General features: G+C 50.8%; 1 long non-coding RNA gene across 1 annotated transcript; it reads left to right on the top strand.

Moving 5' to 3' along the window:
• Positions 1 to 9,579: 9,579 nt before the first annotated feature.
• Positions 9,580 to 16,708, top strand: LOC145522341 (uncharacterized). The gene is made up of 3 exons (XR_014065989.1): positions 9,580 to 9,701; positions 15,056 to 15,151; positions 15,776 to 16,708. It is a non-coding gene; the product is annotated as an uncharacterized LOC145522341 (long non-coding RNA).
• Positions 16,709 to 16,913: the final 205 nt, after the last annotated feature.

Raw genomic sequence — 16,913 nt, 5'->3', positions numbered from 1 at the left:
CTCTTGCCCAGAGCTCACTGATGTGGCCTTTGGCCCGCTCACAGGCAATGCTGATGCTTTTTCCAGATAGCAGATCTTACCTCCACCTCCACCAGATAAAAGCTGGGAAGTGCTTGATAAGGTGTTCAGAAATTAGGGAGACCATGATGATTGATGGGGTTAAATCAAGGGAGAACCTCATTTTTCCTGGGCTGAGTTCCAGGACATTCCAGAAAGTTAGAAGCCGTTAGCCTTTGTTCTGTTCACCTGACTTTGAAACACTGGCCAGAGGCCTCGGGACAAGTGAGAACGTGAAAGGTCATTTGTTCCTCATCTGGGGCTATTCTTGCCCTCCTGTTCCAGCTGGAAGTGGCCCCAGAAAAGCAGGAGGAAAAGTCTGCTTTAGTTTCCCAGGCTCCCTTTTCTGTACCCTTTCAAGGGATCCTACCTGGACCCAGGGATCCAAGGCTGCCTTAAATATGACTCTCTCCATAGAGTGGAGAAAACAAAAGGCTTTAATTAAATATCTGAAGCTGAGTGCTCTCACGTCAGCTCTTTTGTTTATTGTCTCAAAGCCTGTTTCCTGGAAATCATAATAACCACCTCAAAGTATAATAATTACTTGATTACGTTATAGTAGTAACAGATTTTGGTTTGATTTGAACAGCAAAGACCAAAAAAAAACCAAGCAAACTTCATTTCTGCTCCTGTAGGTTAAATAAAACCTTTCCAACTGGATGAAACTCCCTAACTTGCTCAATCCCTTTATTCTTCATCAGTCCCTTCTCTCAAGAAACATTTATTCTGTGACTGTTATTGAACTTTAAACAGTGCTAAATGCTGAGGACGCAATGATAATTAAAACAGAGTTCCCAACTTCATCGAGCTGACAGCCTGAGAAAGTAGCCAGATATATAAATAAATTGTAAAGCAAGGCAGTACATGCAGTGTTTGAAATATGGTCTGTGTATCTCAGAGGAGGTCCAACAATCTACCCTGGAGAGTTCAGGGAAGACTTCCTGGAAGAGGAAGCTCCTGGCCTGAGTGTAAATGATGCCTTAGAGTGAAATAGGTAAAAGAAACAGAAGAGAAAAGGAAGCAGGGATGGGATGAGAGAAGGAAAGATTACTTCAGGCAAAGAGAGACAAGAAAACAAAGTGGCAAGGAAAAAAACATTTCTATGTAGCATCAAGCAGGTGGGGAAAGATGAAAAACAGAGATTTTTCTTGCACTCAGCAAACCTTCATTTTAGAAAGGAAACTGTAAAATGCACAACTCCTCCCTGGAACCTCCTCTGTATCCTGTCCTCCATGGATTCCCATGTACATTTAATTCATAGTGAAAATGGCAGAAAAAATAAAATGTGGTGGTCTAAATGTTCAAAGCTCTCTCCACCTCTCTCTCTCCCGTTTTCTGTTCCTTTTGTGAGCACCAAACCCCCAATGGTAGGAAGCATTAGTCTAAAAATAACCCCTCTCAAAGACCCAATTTTTTCTGAGTTTCATAAAACATCTGCTGAACAGTTTCCTATAACTGTTTTTGGCCATTAAATCAAAGCGGGAGAAACAATGTCCTGTTTCTGCCTTGAAAGCAGAGAACTGCCATGAGGCCTTCCTCTCAGACCCGACGACAATGGAGCCAGAAATAGCCGCGGAGGCTTTGAAACACCTTAAGGCCTGCCTCCGAGCAGAGTTACTGGGGTCTTGTTTTTCTTTCTTTTTAAAGAAGCTGTTCACCTCCCAAGAGCAGAAAAGAAACTCAGATAGGCAAAATCTCATGGGAGATGGTACACCCCACCATGCAAATTGCCACCTGCAGGAGCAGAGATGGCAAACGTTTGGTGCTGGGTTGGCAGGAACAGCCACTTGGGGAGCCAAGGGTGGGGGGAGCCAGCGTCTGACTGTGGGGTCAGGCTTGGTTCTGGGTTCTCAGTAGTTGCAGGGTGCCCACCGGTTCGTGTTGCACAGATGTGGGGGTTTGCTGGTCCAGGGGAAACCTGGGGGAAGCTCACAGACAGAAGGTCTAAATACATTAGGCACTGTCCAGACAATGCTCCAACTAGCCCAGGGTCCCAGGCAAGACATTTCTTCTCTCTGCGGCGTAGGCCACCCTAACATGAACAAGCATTGATATGAAAGCTTCTGGGACTGGAGACTGCGGCAGATGGAGGAGGAGGCAGAGGAGGAGGCAGAGGAGAAGGCCTGGGGTGATGTGGTCTGGGAAGCCGCCTAGGACCAGACTGGCCCAGTCCAGCAGTTGGGAGGTCAGGCTCAAGCGCAGCTCAGCCCTGGAGGGCCACTGAGGGGCCGATCAGGGGAGAGCCGACATCACTGGCTTGTCCTGGGCGCTGAGACATCGGAGCTCCTGTACAAGATCCAGCTGGGGCTGGGGGCACAGAGAGCTGGATCCGGTTCCCTGGGGAAGAGAAGGCAGAAGTGGGTGGGGGAGAGGGGGCAGTGGAGGGGGGAAAACTCTCTCTAGGATGGGCCTGCAGGCTCTGCGGCTGAGCTGAGAATCAGGCAAAAAAGTTCAAATCAGCCTCCTGGTGCCAAGGAACAGTCAGGACAACAGGTGAGAGGACATGTGACCGTGAGGTTCCAGAGTACAGAGGGTTCACTTGTGAGGTGTCCGCTGACCTCCCTTAGCGCGTGCCTCTGGCCTCAAGACGTAATACTGCCTTAAACAGGCGATACTGTCAGACAGCTCAGGGTGGAGATGGCCCGGGGACCCAGCTGCAGGCACAGGTGTGGATGAGTGGGCCTGGGCGGAGCCCAGGGTGCCAGGCTGACCGGGGTGGGGTTGAGGGTGTTGAGCTGTGGCTGCTCCCCCAGGCCCCGCTCAGGATCCAGCTCCCTGTGGGTCTGTGTGCGATGCCCGTTTCTCCCAGAATGGCCCTAGCAGGTTTGCGTGGACCCTGAATTCCATGTTCTACGTTCACCATCTTCTGACTGGCTCGGAAGACCGGGAAGGCTGGCCAGTCTCGTCTGTGGGCACAGCTGGTGGGTGCTGGGTCTCGGATCCTGGAAGCAAAACCAGGAGCTGGAGCTGTGTGCCCTCATCATGGTTTGTGGGCTTGCCCTGAGCACAGAACAGAGCCAAAGAGACGCTGAGATCATTTTCTTCCTGTTTTCTTTCTTCCCTTCTTTCTCTTTGTTTCTTCTCTCCTCCTTCCTCTCTCCCACCTGCCTTCCTTCCTTCTCTCTCTTCTTCTCAGTAGAAGCCAGTTGCTATCAGCATCCTGAGAAGAATTTCATAAAAATGACATCGATTAAGACTTTATTCCCTAAATCTTTATCTGGGCCAGGTCGCGGGCACTGGGTCAGAGGCGTGGCCCCCAGTCTCTCGGGCTCACGGGTCAGGACATCCTGCCCTCGGCTGGCGAGGGCAGCCCGGTCCTCCCCGCTTCTGAAGCGCCTGCAGTGCATCATCCTCACCCTGCCCTTCTGCAGAAAAGAGCAGCGGATCCTTGTGGGACGCAGCTGTGGGCCTGACACCTGCGGCGGGCGGGAGGCTTGGGGACCGTTGGGCCCTCTCAGCTGTGCCCCCGAGGGCTCGCCTCATGGAGCAGGGGCAGCTGCTGCTGCTCAGCTGCGGGGTCTGGACACGATGGACCCTGCGGTGGGAGGGGGCTCAGGTGACCGCCTGTGCACTGCATGCCCCCAGCCTCCGGGCTGGCCCCAGGCTCTGTGTCCAAGGACGAGGGACCTCTGGTCCTTCGTCCCCTGGGAGGCCACGGGCTTGTTGAAGCTGAGAGGGCCTCAGGTAGACATGGGGCCTCACGGGGCTGGGCACCAGGGCCTCCAGAGTAGGCTTCTTGAGAAAGAACCCTAAAGAGGAGGGAAGAAGTCTCTCCCGCCAGTATTTGCTCTGCCGGGGTCAGTGGAGAAGCCAGCTGTGGACGGACCACCACACGGGATGCTGCGGCCTGCACAGTGTGGCACTGGGGACAAACACACAGACACTCATGTACGCACACACAGACACACACAGAGAGACATAGACACACACTGAGACATACAGACACACACACACACGGACAGAGATACACAGACACACTCATAGATATACACACACACAGACACACAGACAGACAAACATACCCAGACACAAACACACAAACATACACAGACACACACAGACACACATAGAGAGACATAGACACACACACAGACATACAGACACACACACACACAGAGATACACAGATACACACTCATAGACATACACACACACAGACATACAGACACACACACACACACACACATAAACACACAGAGATACACAGATACACATTCATAGACATATACACACGGAGACACTCAGACACAGACAAATATACACAGACACACAGACATATACACAGACACACAGACATATACACAAACACACACAGACATATACACAGACAAACACACACAGACATACACAGACACGCACACACGTCAGGCAGACCCAGGTTCAAGCTTGGCTCTGCCACCTGGTTTTCTGTCTGTGGGCCAAATACACAGCCTCTCTGAGCCTCATATCAAGTAAGAAAATACACAGAATGTGTATTCACAGTATTCAACCAAAATGGATCAAAAGGCCACTCTCCGCAGGCCTCTGCCAGGGCTGTGAACGCTGCAGAGAACAAAGCCGACACGCTGTAACAGGGTCACAGCTGGGGAGACAGACAACGAACAAGCGAGCAGACAGGCGAATGTGAGCTTACAAGTTTTGACAATGGGCCTGAAGGAGAGACCTGCAGACAGCGCGGGAGGGTGGGGTGGGGAGACACTGCCTGGTCAGGGGTGCTGCCTCAGAAAGTGGGGTTCAGGTCAGATCTGCAGGTGAGAGGAGGCCAGCCTCCAAAAACAGCAAAGCTCCATCCACTGCAGAGCTCCTGGGATGCCTCACTAAGTTCTAGAGGCTGGGAGACAAAGGTGCCGCCTCACCTGGGGAAGGAGAGAGGTGGTGAAGGCCCTTGGCAGCAACATGGATGCAACTAGAGATGATCATACTAGTGAAGTAAGTCAGACAGAGAAAGACAAATACCATAGACTATCACTTATATGTGAAATCTAAAATATGACACAAATGAACCTGAGTCAGAAACAGACTCACAGACATAGAGGACAGACTGGTGGTTGCCAAGGCGGGACTGGGGGACAGGTGGAGTGGGAGGCTGGGGTTAGCAGATATAAGATTTTTATATCAGTTCAGTTCAGTCGCTCAGTCGTGTCCGACTCTTTGCGACCCCATGAATTGCAGCACGCCAGGCCTCTCTGTCCATCACCAACTCCCAGAGTCTACCCAAACCCATGTCCACTGAGTCGGTGATGCCATCCAACCATCTCATCCTCTGTTGTCCCCTTCTCCTCCTGCCCCCGATCCTACCCAGCATCAGGGTCTTTTCCAATGAGTCAACTCTTCGCATGAGGTGGCCAAAGTATTGGAGTTTCAGCCTCAACATCAGTCCTTCCAATGAATACCCAGGATTGATCTCCTTTAGGATGGATTGAATGGATCTCTTTGCAGTCCAAGGGACTCTCAAGAGTCTTCTCCAACACCACAGCTTTTTATATAGAATGGATGAATAGCAAGGTCCTATTTTATAGCACAGAGAACTACAGTCACTATCCTAGGATAAATTTTAATGGAAAAGAACGTTTTAAAAAGACTATATATGGACGTATAACCAAATCCCTTTTCTGTACAGCAAATTTTAATACAACATTTTAAATCAACTATACTTCAGTTAAAAAAAAAAAGACAATTTGATGGAAAAGAAAAATAAAGTAAAATTTTCTTAAAAAAAATAGTAATGACCTAAGCACCCTGGAGACAAAATAGAGCAGGTGATAGAGATGAGTGGGCTGGCAGCCGGGAGAAGGGAGTGATGCCAGTTTCCATAGAAAGGTCAGGGCAGCTGTATCATAGAGGCGACATTTGGGAGAAGACTGGAGGAAGGTGAGGGAGGAAGGGCACCCAGGTCTGTCCAATCCAGTTTCTGCAATGCCAATAGCGGGGCTGGAGTAGGGAGGTGGGAGGAGGCTCCAGGCAGGAGGTGCTCAGCCCAGGGGTGGCCATGCAGGGGACTCAGAGCAGTGGAGGCCCCCGATAGAGCTTAAGAGCAGAGCCAGCAGGACTTACTGACCAACAGCTGAATATGGGTCGGGAGAAACAGAAGTGTTAAGCAAGACTCCGAGGATCTCAGTCTCAGACCTGGAAGCCAGGAGAAGCTGTGTTGGGAGACCCAACACCCACCTGAGGCCACAGGAGTCCTGAAATGTTCATGTTATGAGGTCCGTGTGTGTCTGGAGTCAGAGGGATTATCAGTGTGAGGTTGCCGGCTCTAGATGCTCCCCAAACTGTGAGCCTGGCTGGGTTCAAGTAAGGAGAAGAGAGTTAAAAGGAGAGCTGGGGATCCTCCAACGTCAAGAGGAAGCTCAGAAGGGGCTGAATGGAGACCAGGGAGACAAGAGGAGGCCCAGAGGGAGGGCGTCCCCACGGTCCAGGGAGGAAAGTGCAGCAAGGAGAAAGGGAGAGAAGGACGGTGTCCCATGGCACTGAGGGTATGCGCGTGCGTGCTCAGTCATGTCCAACTCTCTGTGACCACATGGATGGTAGCCTGCCAGTTTCCTCTGTCCATGGGATTTTCCAGGCAAGAATACTGGAGTGGGTTGCCGTTTCAAGTGGAAAACAAAAACGAGGTCATTCTTTTTCCAGAGTCACCTGAAAGCCTCCAAACCTCTTCCCCCGAACAGTTGCCTGTTGTTGGTGGTACTCTCCCCAACCCCACCTGAGGACTGCAGCCCAGAAGGCCCCAGCACAGAACAAGGACGGGTGTTATCTCCAGGGTGCCACTAATGGAAGATCAGATTCCAAAACTGCAACCAGCCTTTGCTCGTGGACTCACGAGTTCACAGATTTAAAAGGATCACGAGTTCACAGATTTAAAAGGATCGCAAGGAAGTGGAAAGAAGCCTGAGGGAAGGGGGTGGCTGGCAGGAGCACCTCAGTAAGGATGGGATGGAGAGTGGAGATAGCCCTGCACACTCACTCTTTCAAACAATTTTGAATCTTCCATCCAGTGCCTAAGCACCTTTCAGCTAAGGGGAGGAAGAAGGAAGGAAAACTAGAGGAAGCCCTGCATTAGCATCAGGTAGGCAGCACCCGAGGTCAGGGAGGCACGGAGGGAGCACACAGCCCCGGGAGTAACTTTCCTGCCCCACTCCAGGCTGTTTATGGGTAGGAAGTCAGCTGGCTGGACCACAGAGACGAAAGTCAAAGCCCCGCCTGCTCGCTGCTGGTAAGTGATTCTGCAAGACAAGCAGAAGGAGTCCAGACCTAGATCTAAGAAGATCCAGATGCTGGCACAGGGGCCAGTTCCTGAGCTATGACAGCTCCTGAGGAGAGGGGCCCTGACCGCCCAGCTCAGAGCCAGCCCCCTGGGCAGAGGAGGGGACCGTGTCTGCATCCTGATGCCCCCAATCCTGGCTGCTTCTTCGCTGCACCCCAAAGGCATGGCCCAGGCTCTGTACAATTTGCAGAATCAAATGTGAGGGGTTAAGTATATGTATAATAATTGGAATGATGGGAGTGCGTCTGGCACCTCAATGGGTGTTCTAAATACCTTCATAGAGTCCATCCTCACACACAACCTAGGAATTCATTACTAGTCTGTCTTCATTTGAACAAGAAGAAAATGGGGCTCAGTAGGATGAAGTAACTTTCCCAAGGTTGCCCAGCTAATTAATGGCCACACTGTTGTTCCTGCTATTTCCATGGTACCTCCAGGCTTGCTACCTTAGCTGGCCACTGGGCCTAGATTCCTTGATATTCAGGGGAGAAGGATCACTCAGATATTACATGTCATTTTTCTACTGTTCAAGTATTTTGCATCAAGAAAGAAAGGGAGAGAAGATTTAACAAAGCTAGGTACTACTTACCAAAAAGAACAGTCCAGATGTTCCTGGATCCTCCCATCGCTGCGTCTTCTCTTCTCCAGCAAGAGAAAAATAAATTACCCAGTTCCTTCTCCCACGAGTTTCATAGAACAAAGACAACAGGACAAAAACGGGCATTGATGAAGTGAAAGGCACAGAACTGTGGCAAATCAACTTGACCCATATCAAAAAGGCGATAATTGAAACAAGATCTCTCCACGTGCCTGGAAAAAAAAACCAAATTGCTCTAGCAGAAAGGCTCTCCTTCATATCTTGTGACCACTTGTCATCCTGCAAGACAAACAGGACAGAAACACCAGGAGGTGAGAAAGAGCAAAGGAATGGAGTGGTGGAGAATGAGGAAAGACAGAGAGAGGGAAAGGCTGGGGGAGGGGGATAAAGATGAAGATCAAAGGACTGGGTACATTTACCTTTTAGCTCACTTCCAAGTGTGTGAGACCTAGTGATTTGGGGGGATGACCCTGAATGCGGGGCTCCAGGGCTTTCACTGGAATAAGCCAAATGAAAAAGAAAAAGAAAGCTTCGAGGTTTTCAAACTTCTTGATAAATAGGAACCAAAGACATAAAAAGACCAAAGACCAGCAGAGAGACAACTTAGAAAGCAGGAAATTGGGATGTAAATATATGAGAATGGATCAGAGATGAGAAAAGAAAGAAAAGTTATTGAAAGATAGAACAAACCTTGGGTGGGGTGGAAGAAGGGAAGCAAGATGAACCTGGTCACCTTAGACATATCTCATTCTGACCTTTAAAGTTCAAAGCAGAGGCCAAACATTTCCCCACCCTGAAACCTGTTGTTCCTTCCAGGCCCTAAGATCGATCTGTAATTCATGATCTGGTGACTTGTTTGGGGCCCTGACATCCCCGATAGACTGTGAGCTCCGTGAGAACACGACGGGTGGTGGGCACTCAGTAAACACTAGCTGGAAGGATGCATGGATGGATGGGTGGGTGGGTGGGTGCGTGGAAGGATGGGTGGGTGGGTGGTAAATGAACACACAGTGGAGTTTTTTTGCCCAACATGACTGATGCTCTGCAGCTACATCTCAGACACCAACCTTGAACCCCCCGCTCCGAGCTGTCTTTCCCAGGGCTGTGCTCCTGTTCAGGTGACTCCTTCTCACCCCTTCCTGATTTCCAGCTCTGCCTCTCCCAGTACTTGGTGTGAGGAGTCTCCTGCAGATCCAGAAGACAGAAAGGGAACTGGCCCAGAGATTTGAGGGGAGGACTGGCAGAAGCTTTGTCTTCTGTGTCCGTTCATCTGCCAGCTTCCAGTCTGTGCCAGGGCTGGGGGAGATTGGGAGATGGGGAGGGGAACTTTGCCATGGATATTAGAGGAGTGGAAAATTTGAGCCAAAGCCGGACTTTCTGTTTCAAGGACTGAGAGAAAACACAGGAGGGCAAGAACATCCCCTCCAAGCAGACTCTTGGCTCAACACAAGGCAAAAGGCAAACAAGCTCACAGTGTGTTTGGAAGGCCATACCCTTGGGTCCTGGACCAACTGGCCTCTGACTTCCAAGTCACGTCCACAGCACATCTTGTGTAGATTTCAATCAAGAGCTTCTGCCCTGGGCCTGACACTGTGTGTTCTCAGCACTAGGGACAAAGCAGAAAATAATACCAGCTAGGACCTCATCCAAATGGTGCATAGGGCCACTGGGGGAAAGTGTGTAAACAAGGAACTAAGCACATGGTTGCATGTGTGCAAAGTGCTGTGGAGGAAAAGCACAGGATGCTCTGAGAGCAAGTATCAGCGGGATCTGACCCAGTAGGGTAAGTGCCCCCCAGGAAGTGACTTCTAGCGTGCCCCAGGGATGTGGAGGGTGAGTAGGAGTGACCCAGCCGAAGACAGCAGGAAGGGAGGTGGGGTGGGAAGGCCCTGGCTGGAGGCAGCCTGGCCCTCCGAGAGATGAAGAGGCCAGAGTGGCTCCAGTGCAGCGAATAAGAACGTGCCCAAGGGGCTCCACTGAGGAAGGGAAATAGAAAGACTGGAGGACTTCCCTGGTGGTCCACTGCTAAAGAAGCTGCCTGCCAATGCAGGGAACCTGGAGTTTGATCCCTGGTCCAGGAAGATCCCACATGCGGCAGAGCAACTAAGCCCGTGTGCCACAACTACTGAGCCCACACTTTAGAGCCCGGGAGCCACAACAAGAGAAGACACCAAAACGAGAAGCCTGTGAACCACAACTAGAGAAAGTTCAGGCACAGCAATAAAGATGCAGTGCAGCCAAAAAAATAAAAAAAGAAAGGCTGGGGGCATGATGACACTCCTGCTAGCGGCATCAAGGTGGAGGATGCTGGAACTAATCCAAAGCAGCAATAGATGTTGCAGTTATGTCAGGCTGTGGCCTGACCACCACACCCCCTGCCCCACCCCAGGAGACTGTGGCTCAGAAACAAGGCTAGTGGGCCTAAGTGGCCCATTGTGCCTTGGTGAGGGGTGGGGGCAGGAGAGAGGGCCAGCTCCATGGAGCCAGAGGCTGGAGGGCCTCCCAGCTAGGGGCTGGGAGCTGCATGTGTGGTATCAGGGCCCAGGCCAGGCTTGGGGATAAGCTGTGTGTAAACAAATACTAAGCTATGCAAGGCAGACCGGAGAGACTGCAAGGATTTGCAAAAATCCTTAGGCTGAAATAAATAGGGGTGTCTTGGAGAAGGACATAGAGAAGGTTAGACTTTAAAAGCAAAACATGGGCAAGTCTGGGCAAGTTCTAAAGAGTGGGGGACATTCCTGGGTTGTTGGGGGGGGACTGAAAGAGGTCTGTATCCCAAAACGGCAGGACCAGATAGAGTGATGGGTCAAACCGCTGGGGCACCCACCCAGGGCCTTTTGACTTCAGGTCAAAAGATTTCCATGAGGGGCCACGGGAGCACTGGAAGTTTCGAAAGGTGGGCACCAGCATAAGTGTAGGTGAAAGAGGTTTTGTCAGACAGGGACATAAACAAAGCAGGAGAGGTGAGACAGGCTAGTTAGATGCCACAGCCATCTAGGTCCTAACAGGTGGGTGGGGGGTGGGGGGGTTAGGGGGCAAGGGTCAAGGGTCCTGGACCATAGCAGGTGGGCAAGAAAGTGCTGAACCCCAGAAGCATTTCCATGGCAACAGGCAGGATCCATGGGCTTCCCAGGTGGCTCATTGGTAAAGAACCTGCCTACCAATGCAGGAGATGCAGGAGGCATGGGTTTGATCTCTGGGTCGAGAAGATCCTCTGGAGAAGGAAATGGCAACCCACTCCAGTATTCTTGCCTGGGAAATCATATGAGCCTTGCGGGTCATAGTCCATGGGGTCGCAAAGAGTCGGACATGACTGAGCGACTGAGCAGGCCACATGCATGCAGGCAGGATCTGGTGTAGGCAGGAACCATGCTCCTCCCATGCTCTGAGTCTGCACACTGGGAGGATGGCTGAAACAGTGAAGGAAAGGAGGAGGGGCGGTGGGGAACACATAGGGGTGGGCACTTTAACTAGGGTTATTTTAAATGTCAGCAAAGACAGTTTCAACCCAAAGTCAATAGTTGGCAAATTTTCATTTTTTTTTTTTAAGTCGCCGAAAACTATCTTAGGAGGAAACTTAATACATAAAATATGAGTTTGGCCAAAAAGTGTGCTCTGTTTTTCCTGTAACATCTCCTGAATAAACCCAGACGAGTTTTTTGGCCAACCCTATAGATCAAAGGGAGATGTGCTAGACTGAAACTAGCTGGGCCCCCAATCCTTACCCCCTCCACACCCCCCTCCCCACACCTCAGATCCCAGGGAGCCCTCAGAGGAATGTTGGTACCCACTGCTGGGGGCAGTTGAACAGAATGATCAGACTTGGTTGAGATTAGAGTCAGAGATGAAGATTTGGGGTTCCCAGCACAGAACTGGTGACTGACGACATTCGGGACATCACCGAGGGAGATGGAGTCCAATGCTGAGCGTTGGACATTGCCATTTAGGGACAAAGGGAGCAGAGATGACCCTCAGCCAAGCGTTCAGCCTGTGTCACCATTTCAAAGCTAATCGCATGTCCGTGCAGTAGACACGTCTTCTCTCCAGGACTCTCTCTCCCTCCCCCCTCCCCACTCTGAGTCAAGGCTCCGACTCCACCCCTCCCTCTCCTTGTGTGGTCTTCTCTCCCCTCCTCCTCCCCCCTTCTTCTCTTTCTCGCTTTCCCGCCTCTCCACTGCCACCCCGCCCTCTCCCATCCCCACCCCCGGCCCTTGCCGGGGTCTTTTTGGTCACGGTTTATTTTTAGCTTCTCTGCCATCCTGAGGATGTGAACCATATTCCTGAGTCATGATTTTGCAAGGAAGCAGGGACAGACGACTCCCCCTAGTTCTCTGAAGATCGCTTATCAACCTCTAGCCAGACCAGCAGGGGCGAGAGCGTAATCTGCCAGTTCCTCTTCTGGTTGGAGCCCCCAGCTCAGTCTCTTAGTCCAAGAAGCAGCTGCTTCTGCTGGTTCCAGGGAGCTAAACTCACTAGGTCCACATCGCATCCTCCAAGAGAGTCGGTTCCAGCTGCCTGTGGGATTGAAAGCAGAGAAAAAGCCTGTTTAGAGAAGGACAAGGCGAAACTGACTCTAAAGAGCCCTGCATCGGAGTCCAGAGACGTGGGTTTTAGGGTCCTGAATAGCTTTTCAATGTTACTAAACAAGTATTTACAGAATCTCCCCTCTGTGCATATTGGCAGTGTGGATTCTAGTTTCATCTGGGTGAAGGAGACAACTATACTAGATTCTAAGAAGAGCTGTTATTGATTGATTTCCCTACACAACATGTGGCTTCCCAGGTGGCTCACTGCTAAAATAATCTGCCTACAATGCAGGAGACCCAGGTTCGAGCCCTGGGTCAGGAAGATCCCCTGGAGAAGGAAATGGCTACCCACTCCAGTATTTTTGCCTGGAGAATCTCATGGACAGAGGAGCCTGGTGGGCTACAGTCCATGGGGTCACAAGAAGTCGGACACAATTGAGCAACTAAGCATGCACATGCAACATACGAGATCTGCAGAGATGCTCTGACATTATTCATAGGGAGAAACTCCATCTTGAAGAGTTAACAAAACCATACAAGCAACAAATTAGGATTTAGAATCACCGTGTGTCTGTGCTAAGTTGCTTCAGTCCTGTCCAACTCTTTATGACTCCGTGAAGTGTTGCCTGCCAACCTCCTCTGTCCATTGGATCCTCTAGGCAAGAATACTAGACTGAGTTACCATGACCTCCGCCAGGGGAATCTTCCCAACCCTGGGGATGGAACCCCATCTCTTATGTCTCCTGCATTGGCAGGTGGGTTCTTTACAACTAGTGCCACCTGGGAAGCCCTGTAACGTCATCCAAATCTCAGGCATTTGTAGGTCTCTGTCTCCACTCTGCCTCCCCAGACCTCTCCCAGCCTCAAGCTTTACCTTTGCTGATGCAGAAGAATCACACCGAGTCACAAAGTTATCCACTTGCCGGGGACTCGGGCTGACAGTGTGAAGTCAGGGTGTCAGCAGCTCATGGTGATGAGGGAGTGGGAGACTCTTCTCCATCCGGACGGTGACAGAGGAGATGCCATGTTTGTCTGGCAGTGGGGACGAGCCCCCAGGTTAGCAACAACCAGTTAAACAAGTAAACACATCCCATCCCCTGCTGGTCAATATCCCCAAATGGGGGGAGAAAGAACTTGTGTTTCTGTGACAATGTTTCACCCAGTCCTACAAATTAAACATCTACAGTGGTGACACATAGTGTCAAATGTGACGGGATTGTTGTGTCACTAAGTCGCGTCCTCCTCTTTGTGACCCCAAGGACTACAGCACGCCAGGCTCCTCTGTCCTTCACCATCTCCCGGAGTTTGCTCAAACTCATGGTGATGCTCTCTGACACCTCATCCTCTGCGTCCTGCTCTCCTCCTGTCCTCAATCTTTCCCAGTATCAGGGTCTTTTCCAATGAGTCAGCTGTTCGCATCAGGTGGCCAAAATACTGACGTTTCAGCTTCAGCATCAGTCCTTCCAATGAATATTCAGAGTTGATTTCCTTTAGGATTGACTGGACTATTCGTTATAATATTACAGCATTATAATGCTGAGAGGAGACTCAGCCTCTCCTTGGCCATTTCACTTCTTTCTCTGTTGTTTCTCTCTTTATGTTTCTCTCTCTCCTTTTTCCTTCAGCACCACTCTCTTCCCTTCATCCAACATTTTTATACCTTTGCCTGAAGCTTGAGAATCTCTGTTTGCCTTTTAGATGCTTAGGGATTTCCCAACAGAAGATATAAAATGATGTGTAAACACACGGCTGGATGAGAGGTGGGAAACAGAATTTTAAGTCCTGAATCCGTTCTTTTGTGACTAGTTTCTTCCAGATGGACACGGACGGTCCCAGGGGTTTTGCTCTAAGAGGGGCTGATTTACTGACCTCAGTGCGAGTCCTAGGACCCGGAGGATCCCTGTAGGATATTAGTCACTCTATAAAACCTCCAGGCCAGTTTCCCAGGCTGTGGGGGCCTATAGAAAATTTCCCATAGGGTTCCAGAGCCTGAGAACATATGCATCTCATGGCTTGGCCATGGGTTCGTGTTGCATCGGATGTGATCTGTCTCTTAAAACATGACTTCGAAAATGTCCCCAGACAAAATTGTAAAGTTTCTCAACTTCTCTCCCACCCAATCACCCTCCTCTGGGCCACAAAGCACAGCGGAGCCCGGAGGAGTCTGGAGTCCTCCCTGCATGCTTGTTTGGCACAAGATGCCAAGATGGCACACGGGGAGCCTGGGGATGGCCCTGGGGCAGATGAGGAGCAGAGAGAGCTGGGGGAAGCAAGTCTGCTCCCCCAGCAGGGAGAGGTCCTCAGAGATTATCCAGCATGAATTCTTCCCACAACATCCCTTTCTTGGATTTATTTCTTGGATCTTGGTTTCAAATCCCCCCTTCTCTCCCCAGAAGCCAGCTTCACCTGTGAAGCCCTTTCCAGATTATGACATTGTTGTTGTTTCTTAGTTGCTCAGTCGTGTCCAGCTCTTTGCCACCCTATAGACTGCAGCCTGCAGGGTCTGCTGCCCATGGGATTCTCCAGGCAAGAATACCAGAGTAGGTTGCCATTCCTTCTCCAAGGGATTTTCCCAACCCAGGGATTGAACCCACATCTCCTACTTTGGCAGGCGGGTTGTTTACTGCCGAACCACCTAGGAAAACTTCTGCAGCTGATCATCAAATGCAAGGCAGGTGGCAGCCACATCTCAGCGACAACCAGCAAGGTAACACATTTATTTGCTATTTGTTCCTTCTCTCAGACCTCTAGGCCACTCATTTCCACAGAAAGGAATTCTGATTCAGAAGAGGTGAAGAGATCAGAGTGGATGGAGATTAGAAGGTGAGGAAGACAGAGGGCATGTGTGCCTGCAGCAGACCAGGGGGGAGAAGGCCTATGCCGGTTAGATGTGTAGGCTGCACCCCGTCACCTGACCCAGGGGAGATGATCCAGGCTCAGCCTGCGTGTCTGACGCAGGATGCTCTTGTCCTGACGTGAACACAGGCTGCAGGCGTGACCCCCTGGTCTTGTTCTTTTCTTCCTGCCCTGATCAGCATCAGCCTGAGTCATCGTGTCTGTGTCTTGATCTACCCCCAAAATAGCAGCTTAGGACAAAGTGAAAAGCATTCCTCCTAAAAAGCACGACTGGTATTTTTAGAGTATTTTTACTCCTGATGGTGAAATACATGGATGTATCACTTTGGTTCTAAGGCTGCTGTTTGGACCAAATAACACACAAGCACCCCTAGGTTCTAGGATCTGAGACCTTATCTTCCATCTGTGGGCAGAGCGAGAGGTCTTTAAACCCCTGGGAGGGGCTCAGCCTCCCTGCCGCTGTCTCTTCCTCCAGGTCTCAACCAAGAAGCCCGAGTCTGACTTGGAAGCCGAGAGTGAGGACAGGAAGAAACACCCAGGCGTCTGGAAGAGGCAAAAACACACCAAACTTGCCAAGTTTTATACCAACTTTCTGAGTGCTAATGAGATCTAAGCTTCTGGGTTTGGGGCCGACTTACACCAGCCTGGGGTGACTTCCTGTTTTTGAAGAACCGAGGTGGGTAGATACTCAGACTGTGATCTGGGCACCAGGAAACTTTGTCACTGTTAACTGCCAACGTCACCATCACTGGAGCTGATACTGTTGGTGAGATGCCATTAGCCCCAGACAAGAGGTTTCTAAAGCCAGGTGACCATGGGCTTTCTTTGAGAGGGGAGGAGGCCAAGACAGGGTCAAGCCTTGGGCATTCCTTGAGCTCCCGGCTGATGGCTGGGGAACAAAGAAAGCAGTGCTGAAAGACAGTGACAGGTCAGAGACATGCACTCACGCTGGGAGCTGCTGCCTCACTAATCACAGGAAAAGATCTAAGGGAGGATGAAGATACCTGAGCAGGGGCCTTGGAACTAAAGCGCACCATCGGGTCAGCAGGACAACAGATCTACTGGATTTCCTGGGCAAGAGCCAGTTTCAATTTGCTGTCTGAATGGTCCATATGCAGAACTAACTGGCAGACCACAGGTCTTCCTGCCACAGCAGAGGGGAGCTCCATGCCCAGGCTCTGCACTGGTGGTCAGCTCGGACCTGGCTGTGGGTCAGGGATGCCCCACTCTGTGGGGCTTCCCAACGGCTCCTTGGAGAATGGTGTGAGCTCCACACGCGCTCCCTGCTCTCCACACTCCTCATGCACAACAGCCACTGTCACCACCTGATGTGATGCTGTGTGGGTCTTCGCCCCACCTCACCCCTGAAGATAGTAAGGCATTCACTCAATAAAGGTTAAAGGAGTAAGTCCGTGTGCGTGTGTGGTAAGTCGCTTCAGCTGTGTCTGACTCTTTGCGACCCTATGGACTGTAGCCCGCCAGGCTCCACTGTCCATGGGATTCTCCAGGCAAGAATACTGGAGTGGGTAGTCATTCCCTTCTCTAGGTGATCTTCCTGACCCAGGGATCGAACCTGCGTCTCTTATGTCTCCTGTATTGGTAGGAGGCTTCTT

This window comes from Giraffa tippelskirchi, chromosome 10 (assembly GCF_054371585.1).
Source record: "Giraffa tippelskirchi isolate mGirTip1 chromosome 10, T2T-mGirTip1v1.2.pri, whole genome shotgun sequence".
NCBI classification, from domain to species: domain Eukaryota; kingdom Metazoa; phylum Chordata; class Mammalia; order Artiodactyla; family Giraffidae; genus Giraffa; species Giraffa tippelskirchi.
This window is presented reverse-complemented; position numbering and strand designations above follow the sequence as displayed.